This window comes from Antechinus flavipes, chromosome X (assembly GCF_016432865.1).
Source record: "Antechinus flavipes isolate AdamAnt ecotype Samford, QLD, Australia chromosome X, AdamAnt_v2, whole genome shotgun sequence".
NCBI classification, from domain to species: Eukaryota; Metazoa; Chordata; class Mammalia; order Dasyuromorphia; family Dasyuridae; genus Antechinus; species Antechinus flavipes.
In genome coordinates, this window is record NC_067404.1 from 32,921,336 (window position 1) to 32,941,982 (window position 20,647).

General features: G+C 49.4%; 1 protein-coding gene across 1 annotated transcript in view; it reads right to left on the minus strand.

Moving 5' to 3' along the window:
* AR (androgen receptor) overlaps positions 1–20,647 on the minus strand; it is a 193,599-nt gene that overhangs the window by 15,714 nt on the left and 157,238 nt on the right. The gene's annotated exons all lie outside the window — the stretch shown is intronic.

The window sequence follows — 20,647 nt, forward strand, 5'->3', positions numbered from 1 at the left end:
GTGGCTAAGCCTTAGGTACCAGTCATCCCCCTGTCTGCTGCCCACTCCACTAACTGAAAAGCCCACAGAGCCACAGAGCTCTGCCACAGAGCCGTCCTCCAACATTTCCACTTGTGCTCCCCTCCCTGTCAGGGTCACTTCCATGCCACAGGGAGGGGACCGTAATGGAATATGAAATTCATATAAAGGTGTTTTTATTCATGGTGGAAAATTCTTCTGGGAACCAACCTGGACTTTATGTGGGTGTGCATTAGAATGCTTAAATTATGGAAATGAGCTTTCTGTCGGTGAAGATGCCAGTCTGCTCTTTCTACGTGGGCCAAAAAGTACGGGCAAAGCATGGTGGGGCAGCCCTCCCCTGCGCCGCCCCCACATAGGCTCTGGCCTTCACACAATGGAGCTCTTTCCTTGCAGTTTTCACTGTCCCTCTCTGGATCTCAATTTCCTCCTTTGTAAGAAGAACTTGGGCTAGATGCTCTCTGGAAATCCCTGCTCACTCTAAGCCCTGTGAACCTATGATTGCTCAATAACCGAATGAATTAATGAACGAGGGAATGGAAGGATGGCTAGAAAGACCCTTAACTGGAAAAGAGAAGCTGTGGGGATGGTGACATTTATTTGTTTACTTAATTAATTATTTGTTTGTTTGTTTATTATCTCCTATTACTTATTATCTATTTATTATCTCATGCCCTAGAGGGTTGGGATGAGACTGGGAATGGGATTTCACGAGGATGATGCGGGCATCTTCCCATGAGGAAACTCCCACGATCAATACAAGCTAGGACCTTCTCTGCGGTCCAGGAAAGTGAGAAGGCTACTGACTTGCCCAGAGTCACCCAACTAGGATGCGTCAGAGGTCAAAGAGCCAAAGGTGAGTCTCTCCCTTTATCTCCCGAGCAGGGATGCCGGTCAGTCGTCACTGAAGAGGAAGGTAGGAAACCGAGTTCAAGTAGGGGTGACTGAACCGAGGGATGGAGCCGAATGTCATCCTGCTTTTTCAGTCTCTGGACAAAACGGCTCCGTGCCATATTCCCCCGATTCAAAATCATCAGGCGTTGTGCTTTATTAACTGGAACCCGAGGAAGTAAGTGATTTCTAAGAGGAGTCTGGTAGGGCATCGGGAGTATCGATACAGAAACCGAGCTCTGGCCCTGGAAGTCAGGAGAGCTGAGTTTACTGTAGCTCACCTCTGACATCTCCTAGCGGCGACATGACCACCACGGGCCAGGCCCTCTCTCTGCAACTAAGGACAGAGGAGCTTGGGCTCCCTTCCCTGAGAGGCCAATCACCAAGCTGTAGAGGCTTTAGCAATCAGCTGGCTCATGGCCTTCATTTTAGAGGGAAGATCCGAGCCCCAGAGAAGGGGCTGTGACTTGTCAGAGGTCTCACAGCCGCTAAGTGGAAGAGCTAAGCTTTGAAAGAGACCTTCTGGCTCCCAGTCAGCATTATCCTGCTGCACTGGACTCTAGGTTTCTAGAAAGTCATGGAGGCTTGTGTAATCTGTCAGAGAAAAGGGCCAAACTCTACCTCTGCAGAATGGTGATGGCTAAAAGGGGGTATGTGAAGAGCGCCAGCTTCCTTACCCATAGGGCTAAGGGGTTGGCCACAATGATAAGAGCTACCCTTTGGGGTGATGAAGCACCAAACTTTCTGGTGCTTGATGTAGATCAGGGGTCCTCAAACTACAGCCCGTGGGCCAGATGCAGCAGCTGAGGACGATTAGCCCCCTCCCCCAGGGCTAGGAAGTTTCTTATTTAAAGGCCCACAAAACCAAGTTTTTGTTTTGACTATAGTCCAGCCCTCCAACAGTCTGAGAGACAGTGAACTGGCCCCCTATTTAAAAAGTCTGAGGACCCCTGATGTAGATTATATCAAAGCTTGTGTAGCGAATAATGTCGGACTCGGAGAGATGCAAGAGAGATGGATTCAAATCCCGCCGGGTAAGTCATTTAACCTCTCTTTGCCTCAGTTTCCTCACCTATGAAATAAGGCTACTAATAGCACCAAAGTTGTTGTGAGGATTAAGCGAGATTGACTATTTAAACACTTCACAAATCTTAAAGAGCTTACAGAAACGCTTAACAATCACTACTCCTATAAAGCAGATGCTAGTATTATTCCCATATTACAGAGGAGGAAATTGAGGCTCAGTGGGGTTAAGTGACTAGCCTGTAGTCACATATCGGATAAGTATCTGAAGCAAGATCTGAACTCGTCCACAGTGCTCTCTACTTGATCCTTTGTAATTTGTGACTGAGATTTGTTGTTAAGAACTCTTCAAGTCTGAAGAACCTAAACCAGGAGTTCTTAAGCTGGGGTCCATGAACTTGGATTTTTAAAATATTTTGATAACTTTTGGGTTTTATTTTAGGCATTTAAGGACATGACTCTGAGAAGGGTTCTACAGGCTTCATCGGCTTGAAGGCTGGAGGCGGCCGGGACCGAAAAAAATCAGGAAGTCTGGTCCGGTCCAGGGCCAAGCTCCCATAGAAATGGGGCCTTCACAACTGCACAGAAAGGCCTCTGGGGGCCATATGTTGACTTAGTTTTAAAATGTTCTATGTTCTATGTTTTATTCTATTTTTATTTATTCTATTTATTTATTTTATTTATAGTGGCATTTTGCTACGACCCGGCCGTCTGGCCCACCTTGGAATGCTCCCCAGTGTGTCCTCGGCCCTTTCCTAAAGGCTTCTTGGCAAGTGGGATGCTGAGGAGGTTGTGGCTACTTCCTCACTCTCATGGTTCCCATCTAGGGTTGGCTCCTAAGGATGCTAACTAAACCCACTGGGGAGGAGGCCCTGGCACCCACAAAGACTAGAGAGGTGGGAAGAGTGGAGAAGGAAAAGGCCGGTGGAGCTGCCTGCTGCTGTCAGGATCTCGGCCACGTGGGGTAGTCCCTTCCTCCCTGCAATCCCCCCGGATTTACTGGCCCGTGTATACACCCGGCTCCCGACAGAACATAAGCTGAAGGCAGACGCCGGTTCCTTTCTGTCTTCTCAGAGTCTAGTGGATTGCACATAGTAGGTGTTTAATAAGTGCTTACCGACTGACAGGTCTGTTTGTGTGTATGTATGTGGGGGGGGGGGATGGACAGAGCGGTCTGGGGCTGAGCCATCGAATGCCTTTCTAACAGGAAGCTTAGGGGCTTAGGGGCATGGGCACATAGGCGCATAGGCTACTAACCCTTGGTTCCCTCCCAGGATCATGGAGCTGGGACACGCCCCAGGAACAGAGACTATTATTAGAAAGCCTCTAGTCTATTTGATTTGAGGAGAGGGGAGAAGAACCCGAGAGCGGTGAGCTGAACCCCAGATTCCTCCCCCCTCTTGCTGTCTTCTTTCCTGACATTCACTTGCTTTCCCCACTAGGCTATTTATTCCTTTCTTCAGATGCCCCTTCCCACCCCGCCCTCTTGGGCCAGTGGAATGCCTGGCTAGAAAGACAAATATCACGCTTTATCTTTCAAGGTTTATGTTGGAATATTTAGTCTAATGGACAAATAATGAAAACCCGTCTCCCCATGCTCAGCAGAGAAGCAGAGGCCTATGGGGGCTGAATTTTGCATACGCCGTCAGATGTGGTCACTGGCCGCTTCCGCTTAAGCTTTTCCTGTGGTCCGAGGGAGGGTTTGATTCCCGAGGGGCGTACGTGGGCGTGGGCCGTATGTGATTGTGCGAGAGACACAAAAGGTGTCTGTAAAAAACGGTCTTAAAAAAAGGCCGAGCCTAATGGAGTCTAGCTCGTGTCGGAGTAAAAGGAGTGGGTAACGCGATGATATAGAAGGCTGTGGAATAAGGCCAGGGCTCTCCTCCAAATCTCCTGTCTCTGGGCCGTTAATAACCGCCGTGCCAACGACAAAGAGTTCACCGTCCAGATGCCACCCCGAGCCCGGGGCCCTCCAGACTCATGGAAAACCCGCTCCTGGGAAATGCCAGGCCCGGCAAGAGGCTCAAATGCCAGGCTTTTCCACTGGCAAAGGGGAGGGGGAGTGGGGATGTTTTTAAAAAAAAAAAAGAACTGGACTAATTTGGAGCATACATGTTTTTACAATTACTTTTCAACTGACATTAAAAACAAATGTTAGACAGCCCGAACTGAACAGGTCAGGATGACCTGGGAAGCAAATGAGAAAAAAAAAAGGGAATAGAGAAAAAGGGGGGCAATGTTAACAGCATTATTTCTGTCAGTCTGCTGTAAATAATAAAATACCATTGGTGTATTAACGGCTTTATTAAAGAAAAAAAATCAGCAGCAGAAATGTCACATTCCAACAAACAGAAATCAGCATATTAGCCTTCTCACGTACATCGGGGGCCCTGCGATTGGTCGGAGGTTACCGCCGTGCCCCAAGCAGAGAGGGGAGCCCGGCTCGGAACCCCCCTTTCCAGTTAGCTTCTCCCTAGGAGGAAGCTCTCAGAGGGCCGGGAGAAGGTGAGGGGAGCGTTCCGGGGCAGGGGCAGAGCCAGGAGGAGACCACGGCCCCCCGGGGCCTGCCATATTCCCACAGTTAAGTGCCCCTGCCTGCTTCAGAGTCTCCTTCAGTAAGAAGGGAGCCCCATTTCAAAAAGGGAGTTTTTAGGGCTGGAGAATGCTAAAATATTAGCCATCAGCATCACCTGTCAGGCCGATGTGGGGAGAAAGGGGGGGGAGGCTTGCCTGCCAAGAAAAGGGGATATGTGGGAGATGCGGGGGATATTTGAGTGTAAGAACAAAAGGGCAGATGAGGCAAGAAGGCCCAAGGCCAGAAATGGGTAAATAAGGGCCTGAGCTGGGCTCTGTCTTCCTTGCATGGCTAAGAAAGGGGAGTGGGTGGTGGCTGCTGAGTTTCAAGGGCTCTCCGTGGTGGGGGTTCAGGTTCCCGGAAGTCTAAGGAACAAATGTCAGGTTCCCTAAAACACTCTCCTGCCTCCTCCATCGGCCAAAGCCACCCTGGGGTCCCAGGTTGGGTAAGGAGAAAGTTGAGTCAGAAACCACCTGGATCTGTTGCTCAAGCCGTGGATAAGTGGGGGCAAGTAGGGACAGCAAAGGAGAAAGGGGGGTGAGCTGAGGAGCCTCGGCCTGCCACTTCCGGGTTACGTGACCTCCCATGAAGCACTGATAATGGGTGCTACACCGGTAGCCAAAGACCTGGGTTCTCATCGTAACTCAAGACATCAGCCTCTGACTAGATCTCTGACTGACTGGCTAACTACCTTCCTGTCTGTGGGCCTCGATTTCCCCATCTGTAAAAAGCTAGACTCTGAGGGTCCTGTCAGCTCTAGATCTCCAATCCTTTAGGACGAGTGGCTTCCCCTTCCCACAAGGGAGCCCGCCCGGAGGAGCCTTCATGGCTGACAGTCCCCAGTGTTGGTCACTGTGCCTCAGTTTCTGAGCTTTTCTGTTCTTTCAAAGAGGGGTGAGGATACTTCCTGCCTAGAGAAATCTACATTCTGGTTCCAGCTGGATCGGAGCGGTGGATTTTGGGATCCTCAGCCAAGGCCTGAGAATTACTCCCAAGGATAAGGATCCTCCCAGATGTGGCTAAATCAGATCTCCCGCAAAGCAGGAAGGGGACTGCCCCCCCTTTCCTTTTCCAAAGCAGGAAAGAGCCACAGGTGCCTCCAAAGTCCCTGGCAGTCCAAAGGCAATTTTTGAGGGGGTACGGCTGTCTTCAAATGAGCCCTTCAAAGGGTTAAAGATCTGTACAGAAAGAGAATTTGTCTTATTCTTGGGAAAGGTCCAATTCACGTAGAGGTCAGCGTAAGACAGAAGGAAGCTCCAACAATGATGGAATGAGCTGCTTTGTGAGGTAGTGAGTTCCTCATCCCTGGAGATATTTATCTTGAGGCTGAATGGAAAAGCTCCAACGAGATCTCCAAGCTTCTTCCCGGCTCTCAAAGCCTGGCAGATTGTGACTACGTGATGATTCACATTTTGGGCAGGGGGCCATCTTCATGGGTTCTAAGCCTAGGGTTCAAGGATAAATTTCTGGGGTTCTCTGAATGTACACAGGGAAAAAAAAATCCACATCTCGATTTTTGCCGCTATTGAATTGAAATTCAGTCTGTTCCGTAGCGACAGCGTGCTGAGGAGAGGGCCACGGGTCTCGCCAGCCTGCCGAAGGGGCCCTAGGCCACAGAGGGGGTCACGAAGGGGCATTCTAGGAGTCCCCGTGCGGTGCTGAGGTTCTGCCAGCCTACGATCAGATAGCAAGTTGTCCTTCGAGCTCCAAAATGGGTGGAAGCACGAAACGGCTTTATTCACGTGGTACACCTAGAACCGGGCCCTGGGGAGGCTGGGTCGGTGCCCGTCAGGGGGAGATGGCGGCTCGAGAGTCACAGCGGGTGTTTGCTCTGACTTATCCTGAGAATTCCTCACAACAACCCTGTGACGTAGGCTGACATCTTAGCCCTTCACCATAAAAGCAGCCCCTGGCCCTCTTCCCACACGCCCCTCAGAGTCCCCAGTCACTGACAGAGAAGGCAGCTTCTGCCTCCTGGGGCTCTTCGCCCTTGGTGGGAATGAGGAAGAACAGCTCATCTTCAATCCCTGGTCCTTTTGTGGTGCTTGCGATAGCACAGGCGAGATTTCTCTGATATAGAAGAGAGAGACCGTTGAATGAAAAGTGGGCTTGGAGGCCGGGAGGGAGAAGGCGAGCTTTCCTACTTCAAAGCACCCACTGCTAGGCCTCGGAACTCCCCTACTAGGCTGAGCGCCGTGATCCTGGGCACCCCGTGCCAAGGAGACGGGGCAATCTGGGGAGCTGGGGGTGGTTTTCTCCCAATCCCGGCCGGGGGGCCACAGGGTATGGAGCGCTGGGCCTGGAGTCAGGGAAACCGGGATTCAAATGCAGCCTCGGACACTTCTTAGCCGTGTGACACCGACCAAGTCACTTAACTTCTGTCTACCTCAGTTTCCTCAACTGTAGAATGGGAATAATCAGAGCACCTACCTCCCATGGTGGTGCTTGTAAGGAACAAATCAGACAATATCTGTATGGTGCTCGTATAAATGTCATCGATTAAATTATTATTAATTATTAATAACACTTAGAAATAGCTGGCAAGGAGGAGGGATGGCAAGGGGGTGGGATATTTGATTTTTACTTTCTTGCAATGGAGAGTCCATTTAGGGTCCCTGTTTAGGACATCGTGAGTCAGACACAGCCAGTTAGAGACAGCACGAGGTGAGCGGATGCAGAAGAAGGGCAGGGAGAGGAGAAGGGGGAAGGGAGGAGGAGGAAAGAGGATGGGTACCGGGGGCAGTAGAAAGAATTCTCAACGTGGAGTCACAAGACCAAAATTTAAAATCCTGGTTCTGCCATTTAGTACCTGTGTGAGTCACCTGACTTCCCTGGGCCTCAGTTTCCTCATCTGTAAAACAGAGGGCTTGACCTAGCTGGTCTCTGGAAGCTTTTTAGTTCTAGATCTAGGATCCTATGTGTAGCTGAGTCAAGTCCCATCTCCCTGGGCCTCAGTTTCCCCATCTATAAAATGAAGACATTGGCCTAGTTGGTGCCCAAGGTCCTTTTTAGCTCTAACTTTCTTGCCATATTCTCTCGTATGAGGCAATTGGGTTAAGTGACTTGCCCAGGGGCACAAAGCTAGTAAGAGTTTGGTGTTTGAGTCAGGATTTGAACTCGGTCCTGACTCCAGGTCTGGTGCTCTATCCACTGTACCATCTAGCTGCCCCATCCTTCCATATTTCTTGCAGCATAAAGAGGCAATCAGGGTCATTTTTAGTGAGATGATTTGGACTCAGTCCCAGCTGCCCCTTCCTAAAACCATCTGACCAATCATGTCCCTTCAATGGAAGTCAGCACCCTCCTCAGTGAAACGGAAAGTCTGCATTCCCATGCTCCCCAGTCCCCCTCAGCACAGAGCAGTCTGGGACCCCATGTGACGCGGCTGAAAGGGGCGCCTCTGGCTTCAAAGTCCAACTTTATTCCTTAGATGCCCTCAGACCAATCACTTTCTCTAGGGATCTCGCTTTGCTCATCTATAAAACGCAGGCAATGGGGTCCTTCAATTTCCTCTAGCTCAATAATCCCATGATGCAGACAGAGAAGCAAGCCTCCGCTCTCAGGATGTAATCGCTAAGGAAGGAGGAAGGAGTGTGTGTGGGAAGAATGGCCTGACCTCTGCCCCTTGCCCGGCCCACGAGGCTGCAAATGGATGGATGTGGATGGCAGATAATCAGGGCCTAATTTTCAGTGAGGGGGCCAGAATAACACCATCATTTCCCACACTTTTCTTAAGATTTCTGTTGCCATGGGGACACTATCAATGTTAGCCTATCTGTAGATTCTGTACTTGTCTTGATGCTTCTGCCTTTTTTTTCCCTCTGGTCCGCTCAATAGCTTGTAAATGGGCAACATGAGTAAAAGAACATAAAGGAGTCTAAAAAATAATGTACACACACATATATACATAATACACATATGCATAGTATATGTAGATATCTACACTATACAGGCGTGTGTATATGGGGATGGGCAGCGACATGGGAAATTGAGAAAGAACAATAGTGTTTGGTGAATGGTAAGGCCCATAAAATGAAGCTAGGACAAAAAGCTAGGGGTAGGGAGATGGCTAACCCAATGGATGACCAAACCAGGATCCCAAACAGGTCATGATGTGTTAAACCGCTGAGCCAAATCAACAAATGACAACTTCATAGAGAGAAATGTAAAATTTTACCCTTAGGTACAAAAAGTCAATGTCCTAAGTGGAAGATCCTTTGTGACCAGAGATCAGCTCACGTGAGCAAAGTTGGGAGTAGGGTGGGGTGTTAATGGACGGTCAGCTTGACTGCAAGCCAATCTCATGATCTGTCAGCACCCCACCCCAAAATGTAATGCAGTATTCGGTGTCACCAAAAGAGGCACATCGTCCAGGACCAGGGGAATGGTGGATGAATGACAAAAACATATGACGAAGGCAGGGCTGATCGATTGTTATTTTGCTTTTCTCTTCTCTGACAAGAGAACTGGAAAATACGGAACAAACACGGGGTCTTCAAGTCATTGAACCTGTGTGAACAACAGCTTTAGAAAAATGGGATGCTGTAGAGCAGGGGAGATACCACAGAACCGGAGAAAGCCAACAGTCTGGACTTACTGAAATGAAGAATAGTTCATACTTGGATGGTACCTCAAGGTTTTCAAAGCACTTGGCATCCATTATTTGCTTTACTCCTCACAGCAACCCTGGGAGGAAGGTGCTCTTATGATTCCCATTTTACAGATGAAGAAACTGAGGCAGATCGAGGCAAAATGACTTGCCCAGGGTCACATGGTTAATAAATAAGTACAGCCATTTTTGAATTCGGGTCTTCCTGCCCTCAGGCCCAGGGCTCTATCCACTGCAACAATCTGCCCATTTCACAAAAGGGAGGAGAAGCAGATTTGTAGACCCCAAAGACTGGTAAACTTAATTTGGAATCCAGGCCAAATCTGAGGATCTTTTAGGAAAGAGATGGCCTTTGGGACATGTTGTACATATGAGTATCGGTTGAAGGAACTGGGACAATTTAAGACTGGAGAAGCCCTGGTGGCTTGTGGGGGGGGGGAAGGGTAATTGGGTATCAAATAGAGGGGATTAGACTTGCTTATCGTGGCCCTGGAAGGCAGGCCTAGAAGCATTGAGTAGAAATTACATAGAGCCCAACTGAGGCCTAAGCCAGGGGGAACAAAGGACCGTCCCAAAATAGAATAGTGGTCTTGAGAGACAGGGCCTCCATCTTCAGTAGAGACCTGTAAGAAGAGGCCGGGTGACCACTTACTGGTACTCTTATCTTTGGGTATCTAAACATGGCCTCCAAGGCCCTGTCTGGCTCAGACACTTCTGAGTAATGTGTCTCTAGGATAAGTCATGGCCTCTCTGAGTCTTAGTTTTTTCTGTAAAATGGGAATAGGAACACTTGATCTACCTACTTCAGATGGTCATGTTGCAGGATGGGCTTTGGAAGTGATCGAATGTAATGGACACATGGAGAATTGAGGGAATCAGGCTTTGATTCTTCTGATGAGCAATTGTCACCAGAGGGAAGGAATTTTATTTCTGTGGACCTTAGCTGGCTCACATGGAAAGCGAGCGGGGTGTGTGTGTGTGTGTGTGTGTGTGTGTGTGTGTGTGTGTGTGTGTAATTGAATTTATCAAGCTCTAACACTTCAGAGTAACCACTGCTCATGCTAAGAGAGTTTAGAAAATTCTGGTAGGGTCTTAACCACTTAAAATTCTTCAATTATTCCCACCAGATGGCAGCAATCTTCTTAAAAAATTGAACTCCAAAAGCATTTTAAAATTAGCCATCTCAACAGCTCAAATGAAATCTTTGTTTACTGAGCTGAGCAATGTGTTTAGAAAATACTTGCCTACATGGGTGTGTCCAACAGTCTTTGGCCCCAGGTTTCTTAACTTAGCTTTGAGCAAACGTTTATTAAGACTCTATTGCGTGCAAAGCACTATGCTGGGGGAGAGAGGAAGCAGAGTGAAGAGCACAAACATGAATCTTGTTTTCACTCCTAACTGATTTGTATGTGAAGGGTAGAAAGAAAATGTTACATTAAGGTCTAAGTAGTCAATTGTTTTTTTTTTTTTTTTAAAGCAGTCAATTCTTGCTGATGACTGTGCTGTAGTACAACTTTAGTCTTGTCACAGAATCCGGATTCATATCCCGGCTCTAAAACTTTACCAAATGTATTTTCTTCTCCATAAAATGGGGGTTGGGGTTAGACTAGAGGGCCTCTTAATTAAGACAAAAACTAATGGAGGAATGCCCTGTTTGTGGGGTATCTGGGGGGAATTACAAACTATACAGCTGGAAACTGGTCCCTCACTGTCACAACTCTTAAAGATCACAGACATAGGAAAGTCAGCTTCCTCCCCCTTTACTTCTCTCATGTCAGAGTTGGATGGGGCCTTAGAACCCAGAATGTCAGAACTGGGAGGGGATTTAGAACAGGCAATGGCAGGACCGGGAGGGGTCCAAGAATATGGTTTCATTATTACTAAGCCCTAAGACACCTTCAGTCAGTGTCAGAGGCTTAAGGAGAACCCAGATGCTCTGATTCTAGTTCCGTGCTCTTGTGACTGCCTCTAAAAGACCACCCACCTGCACAGCAACATATCTAAGGGTGACGGTCCAACTCTGAGGCACAGGTTAATCCAATCATTAGAGTGTTGCAGTACTAAACCTTAGCCTTGGGCTTCTTGGTACTGCTTGAGTGTCTTGATACTATTAGGTTCTAAAAAGATCATAGAACTAGAGCTAGAAGGCCTCTGAGAAGTCATCTAGTCCAACCCTTTCATTTTAGAGAGGAGGAAACTGAGGCCCAAGGAGGGGCCATAAGGTCATACAAGTATGATATATTAGATGTAGGATTTGAACCCAGGCCCTGTTGCTCTGGAGCTAGTGCACCACACACTTCCTCCTTGAAAAGGAACCTAATTATTACCTCTCTGACATGGGCACGTGGCTGTGGAATGGATGCCATCTGTTCTTTCAATGAGCCATATGTAACCGCCATGTGTCTCACATCAGATACCTGCAGCCTAAGCTCGGATGTTTTTCAGTCACATAGGCCTCTCGGTGACCCCATTTGGGATTTTCCTGGCAAAGATGGCCGAGTAGTTGGCCATTTCCTTCTCCAGCTCATTTTACAGATGAGCAACCTGAGGCAAACAGGGTAAAGCGACTTGCCCGGGATCACACAGCGATGTCTAAGTCCACACTGTCTCATGTCTAACACCACACTGAACTTCGATCTTCTTGACTCTATGCCCCAATGCATTATCCACTGCAGCGCCACCTAGCTGCCTCTTCCAGTATGACACCAGGGAGGAAAGCAAAAGATGAGAGTTGGGGATGAGGGGACAAGCAAGGTGGGCTTGGGAGAATTATCTGCAAGTCTTAAATAATAACCAGAGAAATGGAGTCAACGGGACCCTTTTTCTTGTTCCGAAAGCCTGGCCAAAGGGCACCTCCGTGAAGGTGGAAATACTATTGCCATTTCCTCTCTGCCTTCCCCGGCCAGAGCCCGGCCCTCTTGCCTCTTCCCATTGGAGGCTGATGGTTGGGAGGTTGAGGCAGAGATTGGAGGAGGCTGCCTCGGGGCTGATGGGGATGCTGCAAAGGCAGCCTCCTGGAGAAATGTCTACACCCGACACTTCACTGTCAAAGAATTCTGCTCTAAAACATTCATCGCCAGGATAAGGCTCAGAGACTCTAGACTCACAACTTGCTCTAGACATAGAGCAAGAAGGGAACTCGGAGACCAGGGAGTTTAACCCCTCCATTTTACAAATGGGGAAACTGAGGCCCAGATAAAGGGACTAGCCCCAGCTCAGAAACATAATGACAAAGAGCAAAGGTGAATTTGAACCCAGATCCTCTGACTTTTTGCCGCATTGATTCAAGAATCTCCAGGAACCTCATTTTTTAGGTGAGCTGGAAAGATTTCCTGGGCCTCAATTTCTCCATGGATAAAATCTGATATAGATTTTCTAGGGTTAGTCCAGTCAGGATGTTATAGAACTTTATATGATCTGGTATCGTGTCCCTGTTAAAAGGCTCAGTGCTCCCAGAGCCTAGAATGGGGCTCAAACTAAGGGACCGTATTTAAGGGACTGGCTCTTCTGGTTTTGTGGGAGGAGGTGGCATCCTAATTGCAATTAGGAAGGCAGGTTTTCAGTCCCAGCCCAGCCCCTTACTAGTCTGTCGTGTAACTGTGGACAAGTGATTTCTCTTCTTTGGGCCTCAGTTTCCTCATCTGTAAAATGGGGAGAAGAGTCCTTGTCCTATCTGAGCCCCTCCATCCTCACTCTCCCCCCTGCTCCCCACAAATCCCTATCCCCTTAGGGAGAGGAATGGGCCAATGTGAGAGAAAGAACCCAGCCAGGGAAAAAAAGGCGTAGTCCCCAATTGTGATCCAAGAGAATAAGAGAGACTTTGGGCCAAGTTAAACCAGAGTTCATGGGTAAAGCAGATCCAAGTGGCTAGGGAAAGAGTATACAACAGTACCAAGTCCCAAGCTGGAGAGCCACAGAGGATCAGGGCAAAGTCTGCAAGCAGCGGTCACGGGGAAGGGCCACGGGGAAGGGCCACGGGGAAGGGCCACGGGAGCCCAGGCGGGCGGGTCCCGGAGCTGGCGTGGAGGCTGCTGCGGGCTTTCTGCTCCCATTACCCACCCCCTCCTTGGGATCCTCAGGGGCCTGGGCAGGTTTAAGCAAAGCCCTCTGGAAGGAGAGAGTGCCAAGGAGATGGGAGCTGTCATTAATCATCTGAAATAGAGGTAGTGGAGGAAGTTTGGGGGTGGGGGAGGCAGGGGGTGCTGCCCGAGGCGTGGGAAAGTCCTCTGGGCAACTGGCAGGCTGGCTGCTGTCCACCGGGGGAGGAAGGAGCCAACCAGCTCCCGGAGACTAGGCCAGGTGAGGCGCCAAGCGAGCGCAGCTAGAGGCGGATGATGCAGGAGGGAAGCGGAGGCCTCGGGCTCCACTTCGGGCTCTGCGGCTCGCGGCTTGGAGAATCCCCTCCCCCTCCCTAAGCCTCAGTTTTCCTCTCTGTAAAATGAAAGGCTTGGCCTAAATAGCACCTGGGGAATCCTTTAGCTCTGGATCTAGAACCCTATGTGTAATATGAGTAAGTCTCTTCCCCTCCCTAGGCCTCAGTTTCCCTCTCTGTAGAAGAACCAAAGAAACCCAACACGCGGAAGGGAATCAGACAAGATGATCTCTGACATCAATGAGACCATGATTCCTGCCTTACTTTGGGCAAGTCATTTCTATTCCCTAGGCCTCAGTTTCTTTCCCTGTAAAAAATAAAAGGTAGCTAGACTAGGTGATGTCTAAGGTCCCTTCTGTCTCTACCGGCAGTACAGAGGAGAGGCCTCTTTACACAATACATACATACACACGTAGCAGCTAGGTGGCGCTGCAGGGGATAACATGCTCAGGCTAAAGTCACGAGGACCGAGTTCAAATCTGTTCTCAGACACGACACGGGCAAGTCGTTCTACTCCTTTTGCCTCAGTTCCTCATCTGGCTAATGAGCTGGAGAAAGAAATGGCCAACCACTGCCGAATCTCTGCCAAGAATGGGATCACGTGACTGATACAACTGAGCAACAGCAGCAACAACAACACACAAACTCTCTACCAGAAAGGGGCTATTTTTTTCCTTTTATTTCGGCTTTGAAAAAGAGAGTTTATCCTTAAAGACTTGCTAGGGAAAAGTGAGAACTATCTGTGTGTTTCTTCTGATTATGGGCTGTGAAAAAGCTGGAACTAACTCAAGAGGAGAAGGCAGGCCCTTGAGCGAGGCTGGGATATTTATAACTGGTTTTTCAAGTGCAAAGTGGGGAAAGGATTGCGATTCTTGAAGCAATTAGCAATCTGTTGTTTTCAAAAAACAACCCAGAACTAGAAAAGGCGCAAGAAGAGGTCGCTCCTGGTAACCGGGCCTTTGAGGAATAGCCGACTGCCCGCGCCCGCCATGCCGAGGCCCGGAGGCCTCTGGGGGAGGCCGCGGGACCCGGTGGAGAGACGGGGTCGGGAGGAAGGGTAACGGCTGGAAGGGCCGGGTTTCTGGCTCGGCACTCGTCGGAGCGGAGAACGTCTGTGAAGTGCTTTGCGAACGTCAGCACTGCACACATCCCAGCCGCTCTCAGTCCCGCTGACGGCGCTTCTCCATCTGGGACCGCGTACCTTTGGAGCGTATCCTTTTCTTAGTCGGCCTTTGCCAAAGGCAGGGCCCTGTTCTGTGCTTTCTCCCCTCCTTGCTTTTGCCTAGAACTTCCTACAACTGAACGTCCTCTCTCGCCTCATCTTTTGACCAACCCCTCCCTCCATCCTTCATTTTTGAACATCCTTCAGTGCCCTAAGCAATACTCTTTACCTTATGAAGTCTTCCTCCCCTATTCTGGGCCAGGATGAACTCTCCCACACTGCCAGGTCTGATGGGCATTGCGCGGGAGGTGTGCCGTGGAAAGAGAGAGAAACGTGGGGACTCTATTTAAATCTTGGCTTTGTCATTTATAGCCTGTGTGGCATTGGGCCAGTCACTTCCCTTCCCTGGGCCTCAGTTTCCTTCTCTGTAAAATAAAAGGGTTGAACTAGCTGCCCTCACAGGTGGCTCCATCAGCCTGTAGCTGGCTTCTAGATCTCAACTCCCTGGGTTATTCATGTGCCTTCGCTTGGGGTCAAAGGCTGGTTTAGTTAGTCACCTCCTCAGTCTCTCCTCCGATCTTGTCAAATAATAGAACTTGGTCATTAGGATGAATGAGATATCAGGGAAGCTTTGGACTGGTAGCGAAAAGCTCTGTGACTCTGGGAGCACTTTCCTCATCTGTAAAATGGCAATAGTAATGCTTTTATTGGAGGTGGCTAGGTAGTTCAGTGGATAGAGCCCTGGTTCTGGAGTCAGGAAGACTTGCGTTCCAACTCCACTTCAGATAAATACTACCTGTGGGACCCTGGGCAAGACACTTCACCCTGTCTGCCTCAGTTTCCTCATCTGGAAAATGAGCTGGAAAAAGGAATGGCAAACTTCCCCGGTACCTCTGCCAAGAAAACCCCAGGGACAGCATCGGTGTGCTGTGGTTCCCAGGGTCAGGAAAGAACGGGTATGATCAAACGAGACGAGATGAGTCTTTGACCGGCCACCTCGGACTTACTTTGAGGAAAGGGCTTTAGAACTGGGTGTGCTAAGCTGAGAAGCTGTAAGAGGCAGTGCGTCCTAATGGCTAGAGAGTCAGCCTCTGAGTCAGGAAGAGCCCTATCTCTTTGCCTCTGTACCCCAATTTCTGATTCCTAGAATGCCCTCCTCCTTACCGCCACCTCTGGAAATCCCAGAATCCTTTCTAATCTCAGTCTAAGAATCGCCTTCCATCGGAGAGCTTTCCTGATCCACCCTCCCGCCCCCAACCATGCTGGATGATTTTTGGTGGGATTCATCTGTACGCACGGCGCTTCTCCAAAGAGCACAGAGGTACCACTGAGGTTTGTTCTGTGATCAGATGACCCCAGGCTGGAAGTGCTGCTTTTCACTACCACATCTCAGCCATCTTGGGGCCCATCCCTTACATTCCTGGTGATTGTCTCCGATCTATCTCCTGGTACACGCTAGCTGTGTGACCCTAAGCAAGTCATTTGATTTCTCATGCTAGAGAGCAGGAGAGCAAAGTCTCTCTCCAAAACGCACAAGGAAGGAAGAAGGAATGGAGATGACCATCTCTGGGCCTGCAGATGGAGCCTCCCACCTTCCCATCCACAGGGCTTCATGGGGATTTGCCCCCGAGGCCCAGGGAAGGACTGGTCCAAGGTCCCCCACGGGCTCCTGAAGGATCATGGGAAGCCACCGAGTCCAACCCGTCATTTTACAGAGGAGGACCCTGAGGTCCGGGAGGGGAAGGGACTCATTAGGGGCCACGCCATTGGCTTCTGCTCAGGGATCTGCAGGCCCGGCACTCCCTACCCTAAGGTCACCCAGGGGTCACAAACCGCCTCGGGCGGGATCCGAGTCCCCGAGGCCACATTCGCTCTGCGGTGCCACCGCTGCCACGGGAAAGCCCCTGGATCGTTTGGGGCTGACCCTGGAATGCAGGGTATGATGGGAGGGTGGGGGCGGGGGCCAGCACACAATTCTATCGCGTATCGTTTTAATGGGCCTGGAGAACAGTCCAAACGGCCAGGCCGTATTGAAACCTCATTAAGTTGGAAGCCGGCCGCTTTAGCCTTCGATCCTATTGGCCGTTTCTTTTTTATTTGTTTACACGAAGTAAATGTTTGATGTACACTGAGTGTGCAAATAACAATAAACTGGCTCGAAGGGGAGGAGGAGCCGGGGAAGGTGGGATGCTTGGCTCCGAGAAGCTAAGTAAGTTCTAAGTGTGTGAATGCTTTGGAACATGGGCGTGTTCTTCAGATCGGAGTCCCGGTGACCTTTTGGGGATTAGGGAGTAAAGAGGGACCTCAGTTTTCTCAGCTGTAAAATGATTTGATGGGACCTGATGATTCCCCGCTCAAATGAATCTATGACCTAAAAGTCCGATCCTGCCACTCACACTTCTTAAGCTAGGCAGCTGTGGTTCTTTAATCTTTGCCTCTACGGGTAGAGAGAAGCGCCCTCCTCTCTCCCTCGCCCAGGTGAGGGCCTATGGGTACAGAATGTTGCACGTACTGTGATAGAGGCTCGATGCGTTGGTTTTGCCAAGCTTACTTTCAAAAAGAGGCATCTGGTGCCATGACACTAGAGAGAGAGCCAGCCTTGGAAGCCTCACTCGCCTTTGACACAGACTGGCTGTGTGACCCTGGGTAAGTCACTTTACAGTCTCAGGTCCCAAACTATAGTTTAAAACTCAAAGATGCAACCAAGGGAGACATAGGACTGCACTGGTGGAGGGAGTTTCCTCACTGGCACTTTCCTATACCAATGGCAACACAGGCCCCATCATTATTGGAGGCAGCATGGGATGGTGAATGGAGAGCTGGCCTCGGAAGTCAGCAAGGCCCAGAGTTCAAGTCTTGCCCCACAATGGGCTGACCCTGGAAACAGCACTTTACTGCTGTCTGCCTCAGTTTCCTCATTTGTAAAATGGGGATGATAACGGCACCTACCTCAAAGGGATATTGTGACGATCAAATGAGCCAATTATTATAAAGCTCTCAGCATAATGCCTGGAACATGGAAGCCACTTACTAAATCCTTTTTTCCTCCTTCCTTCCTTCCTTCCTTTTTTCCTTCTTTCTTTCTCTCCCTTACTTTCCTCCTTCCTTCATTTCCTCTTTTCTTTCTTCCCTTCTGGCTCATTTCATTCCTTCCATTCCTTTTTTCCTTTCTTCCTTCCCTTCTTCTTTCCTTCCTTCCTTAACTTTCTCTTTCTTCCTTTTTTCCTTCCCCCTTTCCTTCCCTTTCTCTTTTTTCCTTTCTTCTCTTCTTTTGCTCATTGCTCCCTTTCTTGTTTCTTTCCTTCCTTCCCTATTTTCCTTCCTTCCCTTCCTCTTTCTTCCTTCACTTTCTCTTTCCTTTCTTCATTCCATTTTTCTTTCTTCCCTTCTATCTTCTTTCCTTCCCTTTCTTTTTCTTCTTTCCTTGATTCTTTCTGTCCTTCCCTTTCTCTTTTTTCCTTTCCTCGCTTTCCCCTTCTTTCTTTCCTTCCTTCCTTCACTTTCTCTTTCCTTTCTTCCTTTTTTCCTTCCCTCCCTTTCCTTCTCTTTCTTTTCCCTTCCTCCCTTTCCTCCTTTTCTTCCTTCCTTCTTTCCTTCCCTTTCTCTTTCCTCCCCTCCTTTTTTTCTTACCTCCCTTTTCCCTTCCTTCTCTTCTTCCTCCTTTTCTTCCTTCTATCCTTCCTTCCCTTCCCCTTTCCTCCTTCACTTTCTCTTTCTATTCTTCCTTTCCTCCTTCCTTCCTCTCTTCATTCCCTTTTTTCTTTCTTTCCTTCTTTCTCCTTTCCTTCCCTTTCTTTTCCTTTCTTCCTTTCCTTTCCTCCTTCCTTCCTTGATTCCTTTCTTCCTTTCCTTCTCTTTTTTCTTCCTTTCTTTTTTCTTTCTTTCTTCCTTTCCTTTCCTCCTTTTCTTCCTTCCATTTCTTTTTCCTTCCTTCCCTCCTTCCCTCTTTTCTTCCTTCCTTCCTTCTTTTTCCCCCTTGCTCCCTCCTTCCTGCCTTCTTTCTCTCCTTTCCTCCCTCCTTCCTTCCCTCCTCCAGGGCTAAGACTGCTCATTTCTGTGTAGGCGTCCAATGGCCACTGGTCAAAGCCATTTGCTCAGTAAGCCTTCCCTGTGCCAATGAAATCACAGGTTCAGAGCAAAACAAGACTTTTTGTTACAAGGGATGGCTTGCTGAGAAGAGGAAGACTATATTCAGGAATGAGGACGACGTGAAAACAAAAGCTGTCAATAAAATTTTATCCCTGTGCATTAGTGCGGCGATGGTTTTTCTTTTAAACAGTCTTTTAATGTGTCTCAGAGCTTTGGATTCCTGGAGGGTTATTGTGAGAAGCAGATGATTCAATAGATAGAAAGGATTCTGGAAAACCTAACGCACTAAACCCAGTGGTCCTCGGCCTTAATGCGCTGAAAGACTTGGCTTTTCCAAAAAATTTTGCATCTTGACTTAAAAAAAATAAGCACTTGGATTGCAGAGTCCCTTTCTGGGTAAAGGCTAATTGAGGAGAATTTGCTATTCCATGTTCTAAAAAACATTCAAACAAGTTTTGGTGGCTCGGCTTCTACTGTAAGCACAGGTTTTCTTTTATATGTTTTCTGAGAAGTCCCCATGGCCAGAGGGGTCCGTGATGCAGACAAGGGCCTACCTCCGCCGGAAAATTGTTGACTATTATTTCCTTATCAGTCCTGCCCAGAGTTCTAAGGTTCCTTCTGCTCCTGATCCTGTTGACTTTCTACCTCGTGTGTTGTTAAGGCAGCTGATTATGGCACAAAGACCCAGAGACCAGAAGTCACAAGATTTGGACTCGAGCGCTGACTGTTCTTTCCATGTCTCTTCCCTTTTTGGGTCTGTTCATGTGGAACACGGGGATAGCGATCCCCTGACCCTACTCTCAGCCAGGGAGCACGGCAGGAAAGGCCCTTTGCTAGACTGGTCCCCGGGGCAGTAGTGACGGTCAAAGCAGCGGTTGGCCACGGCCACCGGGTGCTATCACAACGCCGGCTGTCACTCCTTACTCAGTTCCCGGTCGTTTGCCGAGACGCGCAAGACACAAAGGGGCCTCGGACCACCTGGCCGGTTGGACACGTTCTTTCTGCTCGCCTTAGTGGCTGTGTCATGATGCGGGGCCATCAAAAAGTCCTGGTGTGTGCCAGTGAGGTGGGAGGGGGAGGAGGGGGCGGCAAGGGGGAGAGATAGCAGCTCTGCTTGGTATGCACACGGGCACACGAGCCATGGGGGCATTTCTCTCAAAATGGGTGAGGGAACAGCCAGAGAGGTGTAATTGCTTTCAATTAGGCCCAGAGAGGGAGAGAAGAGGGCCGAGCTTTTTGTGGGGGCTCTTAGTATTTGCTGGGTTGATTGCTTATAATAAGGTACCGGGGGAGAGGAACAGGTTTGCCTTCCTCCCATTCCGATTTCTGGATCAAAGTGCCTTAATGAGTCTGCTTTTGTCGTGAAAGAGGCAAATCCCTGAAGGAAGTAGCGTTTGGGTGGCAGGGGGGAAGGGGGAGGGAGAGGAGGGATGCTGGTTCCAGGCAGATGGAAGCACAGAGCAATGAGAAGTGGAGTTCCAAGCAGCTTTCCTTCTCCCCCTTCCCCCCCACTGGCCAGAGCATCAACAAGCTGGGTTGGAACCTTCTGGCCTGGAGCCTGGGCCAGAGAATGGGAGGGTGCCAGGCTAGGGCTGGGGGCTGGGGAAAGGCAAGGGGAGAGCCCCCTGGGAAAAAGTGAGGTTCTTCCCAGCAGCTGGCTAGCCGCAGAGCCACAGCAGAGCCCCTCGGAAAAATGCTGCTGCCTGAAGAGCCCGAGAGAGAAAAAAAACACCAATTCCTGCTCATCTCTGGGTAAAGTAGAGTAGGAAATTTACTGGGTGGATTTGGCAACCAAGACACAGACTCTGTGCGGGATGGAGCCGAGCTGGACAGAGCGGAACCCCGTGGGGAGCAGGGAAGAGGCGGCTCTTGCCCCAAACCAGAATGAGAGCTCCGAAGTCTCCTCGA